Genomic DNA, 8,244 nt, shown 5'->3' with positions numbered 1-8,244 from the left:
AAGATCAAGTTCATGTTGTTATGTAAATTGTATAGTTTTTGCACTTGGTAAGTATAATATTGTTTAGGGTTGATTGTTGATCATTGTGTGTTGATTTAGAAAAGAAAATGATATGCTAACTAGCATGGATACCTCCATTTTCAAAGGAAACTATGGCAAAATTTTCTAAAAATACAAACACTTAGAAATATTTTCTAAATAAGTATTTACTAGTATATTTTAACTATGTTTTCGATATAAACTTTGCCATAATTTTTGTAACAAAAATACAAATATCGGAGGTTGATTTTTATAAATAAAAATGGATAAATATATATTTAGAATATATATTTATATTAAGACACTTGTGTGAATATTTTAATACTTTGTGAAATAGTTATATTATTTTAGGGTAAAATAATATAACTTAACATAATATCAAGAATTTACAACACCAAAATAATACCAAAAATCACAAGGAATAAATATATAAGTTACACACTTGATATTGTGAAACCGAACGCAAAAACGTAACTTATAAAACATTCCGGAAAATACTCTTATAAATATATTTTTGGTAAATATTATTTTGGATACAAGAAGTGAAAATATGATTTTTGTAAATATTACTAAGTTATATCATATTTCCAATAAAAAGAAGATATATTATTTTTGGGAGATAAAAATATATTTTCCTAGTATATTTAGAAGATATATGATTTTTGGGAAAAATATATATTTTCTTGGGAATACGTTATTTTTGACAAATAGGTTATATATATTTTCTAAAGTGAGACTTGAAAATATATTGTTTTAGAAATATATTATTTAGAGAATACAAAATACGAGACTACGAAAGTAGATGTATAAAATACTCCCACCCTTGGGAAGGAAATACGGAGTTAAATACTTGAAAAATATTAATACAGAAATATTGTTTAGCAATTATTCCAAAATTTATATAATTTAAAGTTAAAATAATTATTATTTTAACAAGTGATTATAACTTGGAATAACATAAGAAACGCAACTCAAAAACTTTAAACTCTAAGCCAAGGCACGGCCCGTTCGTCTAATACACGTTAGAACACTGTAGGTAGTCGTGTTTGCTGCGGAGATTTGAGTTGCTAGTTCTGAAGACGCAATACTGTGAGTTCATGTCCCCCTTTTATTTTAACTGTTTTCAGTTTTATACTTCGGGGTGAAATACATGTTACAATTATTACAAACATTTTATACATGGTGTGATTAGCTTAAGGAGGGTTTACTGCTTGATCATGTGAAAGGTGGGTATAACACTTAAGGCCATTAATCCTCGTTGTAGAACCGAGGGACATGAGTGATAGATCTATTTGGGTGTAGCGAGCCCATACCCATGGGGACCAGGGTGGCCCATAGGGTGACTATGTCTTCCAGCCGGAGGCCCAGTACAAATTTGATAGGTTTGGGTCTTCCTGCACCATTTCACACATACCATTGGCTTTGCAACCCATTGGTGATCTGTTTTCCTTATTGCTACATACCAGGGACATACATAAATACAGACATACTTTAAAGGTTTACTCATACACATACACATGAACCCGCTCAACTTTTGTTGATGTTTTTCAAACTACATGTATTTCAGGGAACTAATGGATCTGACAGGCGTATGCATGTGTGGTCAAGCTGCGTTTAAATAAAAGATGTCATCCGTGGTCATAGAGTTTAGGGGATGTATCCTACTCCTGGACGGGATACATGTTTCTAAACTCCAGTTTTATTTAAAGTCTTTTGTGGAGTCTTTATGAACTCAGTTAGACATGTCATGGTTTGTAACTTAATTTGGTGTCGATGTTTTCAAGACTAGTATGTTGTGGTAATTTTCTAAACTTAATTAATGGATGAACATCTCATGTTTTATCGTATAGCATTGTTATGATTGAATGCTATGGTATTAAGAAGTCACACCAAATAACCACGCTTCCGCAAAAGTCAGGGTGTGACAACTTATCCGGTAGTAACATGATAGAGTGTTACAACCGCGTAGACAAGGGGGTCAGTGGTGGTGTTACTGTGCGGTAACTCCACTCACCTCCCCCACTTCATCCATGCACCCTGCTCACCCTAACGCATCACTTCAACATTAGTTTAGTCTCAACAATGACATAAAACATTCTATTTTACATTAAAAAAAATACTAATAATATAGGACAAATCTACTCTAAAATTTAAATACAAACAAAACAGAAATGAATTATTAAAAAAAAAAACATTAGCCAACACTTGGATTCGTAAACATGAATAGAGAACTTGAACAAACACAAATATCCAGTAATAACTACAACGAGCCCATCTCGTCACACGCCTCAAAATCATTATCTGTGTACAATAAAATAATCATGGATTAATAAAAATTAAATTATCCCTAATAATAATAAGAAAACCAAAAAAAGTATGATCGACTTACCACTAGGTGATGGCATAAATGGCATAAACAAAACCAGGGATCCATCTAAATAGAGTTAACAACATGCATATCCAGAACTTTACCTACAACCAAGATTCACCATATATATATATATATAAGATCCTGTAAAAAGTGCTTAAAGTGTGAGAAGTGTATTATAACACTATTAAAGTGTGAGAAGTGTATTATAACACTATATATAATACTATATAACACCATATAAACACCGTATAACAATATGTAACACCATATAATACCATATATCACTATGTAACATTATATATCATTATATAACAAATATAACACTATAGTTTGCCTGATAGCATGTCTATGATAGATGTATAGTGTTATATTTGTTATATAATGTTATATAATGTTACATAGTGTTATATGGTATTATATGGTGGTACATATTGTTATACGGTGTTTATATGGTGTTATATTGTATTATATATAGTGTTATAATACAATTCTCACACTTACACTATCCTTACCCTAGCTATATATATATATATATATATATATATATATATATATATATATATATATATATATATATATATATATATATATATATATATATATAGGACAAAGATCCGTTAGGAACCACCCTTTATTGCGAGAACCGCGAGAACCAGTGTGAACACAAACAGTAATAGCTAAAAAAATCTAAAAAACACCCAAAAAATTTTTTTTTTATTTTTTTACTATTTTTTATATAAAAATCGCTACTTTTAGTATCCAAAAAAAAAAATTTTTTTTTAAAATTTTTTTTTTTTTTTAAAAAAAATTTTTTTTTTGGGCTACAAAAAGTAGCGATTTGAACATAAAAAATAGTAAAAAAATAAAAAAAAATTTTAGATTTTTTTTTTGATTTTTTTAGAATTTTTTTTGATTTTTTTTGATTTTTTTAGATTTTTTAGGTTTTTTGGGGGTTTAGTTTTTAGCATTTTAGCTTGGGGGGGTGGGGGTGGGGGTTTAGGTTTTTGGGGGGTGGGGGAGGGGGGTTTAGGTTTTTTTTTTTGGGGGGGGGGGGGGTGGGGTGGGGGGGGGTTAGGTTTTTTTTTGGGGGGGGGGGGGTTAGGTTTTTTCTTGGGGGGGGGGGGGGGGGGGTGGGGGGTTTAGGTTTTTGGGGGGTGGGGGGGTGGGGGTTAGGTTTTTTTTAGGTTTTTTGAGGGTTTTAGTTTTTAGCATTTAGCTTGGGGGGGGGGGGGGGTTAGGTTTTTTTTGGGGGGGGGGGGGGGTGGGGGGTTTAGGTTTTTGGGGGGTGGGGGGTTTAGGTTTTTGGGGGGTGGGGGGGTGTGGGGGTTAGGTTTTTTTAGGGTTTTTTTAGGTTTTTTTAGCTATTTTAGTTTGTGTTCACATTGGTTCTCGCGGTTCTCGCAATAAAGGTGGTTCTCGCATGAACCTTACCCTATATATATATATCACTCAACATGTTCCCAAAATATCTTACGCAATGTCCTTCTAAGAATTGACCGAGACTTACATAGCAGCCGAACTTGAAGAAAATGCCTAGAGGAGAAAGGATGATCACGGGTATAATGTCGATGCAGTGCAAAGTATCTTTTGTTGACATCTTCCCAACTGTTACACTTTTTCTACCTGTACCTTTTTCATATAGAATTTAGATATTTGTGATGTTTAGGTATTAGTATTTATTCTGAGGTTTATTGGGGAACACTAAAAAAGTGGGGAATCGACTCAAATGAACTCCGATTGGACTCATTCCAGTGGCGTTGGAACCGGCTCGTCGAACTCTAACTAGGATCTCTTAACCCTAAACCCAAAATCGTAACCCCTAAACCCTAAATATATTAGGGTTTGGCTTTTAGGGTTTAGCTTTAGGGTTTACCTTTAGGGTTTAGGATTTAGCTTTAGGGTTTAAGGTTTAGCTTTTAGGGTTTATAGTTTAAATTTTACGGTTTAGCTTAGGTTTTAGCCTTATTTTTTAGCTTTAGGGTTTAGAGTTTAGGAGTTAGAATTTAGGGTTTAGGGTTAAAAGATCCTAGTTAGGGTTCGACGAGCCGGTTCTAACGCCGCTTGAATGAGTCCAATCGTAGTTCGTTTGAGTCGGTTCCCCGCTGTTCCCCACTTTTTTACTGTTCCCAATGAACCTTCCCCTTACTATTTATATCCCTTAACGTGAGGGGGTAGAAGAAGAAATGTGCTTCCCGTATATATAAAACGTCTACTAAATGCACAATGCTTGTTAATAATTATCAAATGGGTCATTTACATATATCCCCTTATTAAAGTCACTTATTACATATTTACCCAATCCTTAAAATCAATTACATATTTCCCCTCCCTAACATATATATATTACATATTTCCCCTTCTTAATCTATATATATTACATATTTATCCATTTCACTAAAATTACTCTTATCAAATTACTTTTATACCCTTAATAAAACTCATTCTAAGTTCTAATATTTAATTAAAATTAAAATTACCATTTTAAGTTTTAATATCAATCGAAATCAGTCAAAACAAAAACAACAAAAAAAGATAACACAACAACAATCTTTTATCAATATGGATCAACATTAACCCAAAAACAATATCCATCAGTTTATGTTTTTCCAAAAAATCGAATACGAATAAGACTTGAGTAAAGGATTAGCACAAACACCATTTTATCAAAGATCCAGAACTTCTATTGCTATCCCCCCAAAGACATTCGACTGAGATATCCCCAAATCCAATGTTCCTTTTTCTTTTCTTTCAATTAAAGATACGCAGGCCCACGTACTACACGAGAGAGAGTCGGAGAACACAGAATTAGAGAGAGAAAGAGAATTGTGTCTGAGAGAGAAAGGGGACCAGCCATGGCCTCCGGCCGGCCACCCGATTCCGGCGACGGTTGTGATGAGTGGCTAGAACAAGTAGGATCGTCGCACCCGACGACGGCACGATGGTTGCAATGAGTGGCTAGAACAGGTAGAACCGCCTTCATCAGATGTTGTATGTAGATGTTGTCCAGCACATCTACGGTACGGTTGCCTGTAGATGTTGTCGAGCACAACCTTAGGTCTCAACATCTAACTGATTAATAAAAAAAGAATTACAAAAGGGTAAATAGGTAATCTTACAAGAAAAGGGGAAATATGTAATTGATTTTAAAGAGTGGGTAAATATGTAATAACGGCTTTTAATAGGGGGAAATATGTAATAATCCCTTATCAAATTGATGACAGGGTAAGGAGATGCACTTCCTCTCCTTCCCAAGAGCAGCAAGCAACAGAGCTCCCTCCCCTGCTCGGAGAAGAAATAAGTGAGGCCTCCTCTTCCTTTAAAGCCAGCTATACATAAGAAAAACGTGGACTATGACTAGCTCATTAGGTTTAAGGTGGCCCACAAGTAGACATATGAAGGACTTGGACTATGTCAAGCCCATCAGACCTAAAGAAGTATATAATGTAAGGTAATTTTTTATATAATGTTCTAATAAGTAGTGCAATGTTTTTTGACATCGTTAATATAAAAAGAAGTATATTTGTTGGATTTTCTCGACAAGTTTTACATATTTTAAACAGTTAAATAACTTACTACTATTACGTATCATTAAATATTGTTATTTTAATTTGAAGAATATAATATTTTTCAATTTTATGTGTCATATCAAAATTAATATGATATTTAGAAATAGGCAACTTTAAGTCTGTTTATTTACTACTTAGTTATTTATAATAGGGCTAATCACGAGAATAGCCAAGTTTTTGTCAAAGTTTCAAAAATAGCCAGTTGACACCCCATAAAATGGGCTTTCACGAATTCTCACGCGGTTCAAATTGAAAGTTAAAAACTTTCCTCACGACCAATCACCTTTTGCCACATTTGCTGCTGTCCCCTCAGTCTCTCTCTCTGTCATCACCAATTGTTCCTCTTTCTCTCTCTATCTCGTTTATATACATTTTTTTGGAAGGTAATAAACAGAACAACAAATCAAACAAAACATGATACAGGGGAGCTACACCACATTTGCCAGCATAAAGACTTGAACTTCGATCTGCACATATGCTTCAAGAATTTTGTATGCACATCTTATTTCTTCTATAATGATGCTCTGCACATCTTCTTCTTCTTCACTTCAGCAACAAAACCCGATATCAAAATCTTTGTGGGGGTTGTGGTTAGTGACAGTTTTTATGGTGGGTGGTGGTTGTGGTGGGAGGAGAGTGGCGATTGTTGGTAGGTGATGGTGGTGGTTGGTTGGTACGTGACCATGGACCGTGGTGGTTTACGGTGGTGGTTGTGGTGAGTGGAGGGTGGTGGTGCTCGGTGAGGGTGGTGGTTGGTTGCAGGGTGGTGGTGCTCGGTGAGGGTGGTGGTGGTTTACGGTGGTGGTTGTGTGGGTGGAGGGTGGTGGTGCTCGGTGAGGGTGGTGGTGCTCGGTGAGGGTGGTGGTTGGTTGCAGGGTGGTGGTGCTCGGTGAAGAAGAAAAAGAAGAAAAGGACAGGGACTGAACAGAGGGGCAGAAGACAAGGATTGCACATATGCTTCAAGAATTTTGTCTGCCGTTGCACACGTGGCAAAAGGTGATTGGTCGTGATGAAAGTTCTTAACTTTTAATTCAAGCCACGTGGGAATTCATGAAAGCCCATTTTATGATGTGTCAACTGGCTATTTTTGAAACTTTGACAAAGTCTTGGCTATTCTCTTGATTAGCCCTTTATAATAACATAGTAGTGTTAGTTATTGTGTTTTATAATTTTCTTTAATTTTGTTTTGTTCTAGTTATATATATGTATTTCACCGTATGTTTTTTTTTATTTATATGAGTGCAATAGTGATTGTTAAGAAATGACATTTAGTGCATTTAATTAGAAGTTTAATAAATAATATATTAATTGGTCTCAAGCTTTTAGGCAAATTACAATGATGTCATTCTCAAATGAAGTGTAAATTACCATGTTGCTCGTCTTCTTAGACGCATTATATAATAACACTATTTAGACTATCTTCAATGGGCTCTTGGAGACCATGCTCTTAGAGGCCCTTGAATGCCCTTACCATTGGAGCTCATGCATCTTTAGAGCATTCACATCCAAAGAACTAAATTGTGAGTGTGGGGTTTTTAAAATATAAAGAGTATAAAAAATGGTTGTGAGTGGAGGAGAGAGAAAATGTTACTGTTCATCTGTATATTTGGGGGGACACTGTTCACCCACTATAATTTTTGAATATATATTGAAAGTGGTTGTGAGTGAAGGAAGAGAAAAATATAATAATAAAGGTATAAAAATATTATTTAATTGAAAAGGAGATGCCCTTGCACAAGGGCATGTGTTTGTCTTGGTTTATGTGATGAGGTGGGCCCAAAGTAAAAAAAAAAAATTTATTGAAATATTGTGTGTAATGGGTAGTTGATGAGGTGGAAATTAAAGAATGTAAGGATATTTATAAGGTTGGAGATGAAATAGTGGTTTTTAAGAATTTGTAAGGATATCATGTGGCAGATGACGTGCCAGCTAAGGGCGTCTAAGGACGCCTTTAACATTGAAGATAGTCTTATAAATTTTAACTTCGCTCCTTTACACCATTTAACTCGTTAATAATTTTATTCTCAAATAACTTATGATCTTAGCTTTATTTAAAAAAAAAAACTTTATATTTAGTTGTGTTAAAAAAAATTCTTAATGTTCCAATATTAATTTTATTAAAAACAGGGTTGTAGTTAAAATAAAGTATTTTGTTGGTATTGGCATTCGTTTTTATTGATTTTTATCAATTGAAAGCACGTGTTGATATCATATTGACCATATCTCTTTCGGTTGTTATGCGAAGTACTGGTATCTTACTATTAGTGT

At 34.2% G+C, this 8,244-nt stretch overlaps 1 long non-coding RNA gene across 1 annotated transcript; it reads right to left on the bottom strand.

The window, feature by feature from the left end:
• Positions 1 to 4,941: 4,941 nt before the first annotated feature.
• Positions 4,942 to 5,693, bottom strand: LOC110897932. Its single transcript, XR_002569093.2, has 2 exons — positions 5,527 to 5,693; positions 4,942 to 5,437 (listed from the first exon to the last, which is right to left on the bottom strand). It is a non-coding gene; the product is annotated as an uncharacterized LOC110897932 (long non-coding RNA).
• Positions 5,694 to 8,244: the final 2,551 nt, after the last annotated feature.

Source organism: Helianthus annuus, chromosome 13 (assembly GCF_002127325.2).
Source record: "Helianthus annuus cultivar XRQ/B chromosome 13, HanXRQr2.0-SUNRISE, whole genome shotgun sequence".
Taxonomy (NCBI): Eukaryota; Viridiplantae; Streptophyta; class Magnoliopsida; order Asterales; family Asteraceae; genus Helianthus; species Helianthus annuus.
Note: the sequence above shows the minus strand (reverse complement) of the source record. Positions and strands in the feature narration are given on the sequence as shown.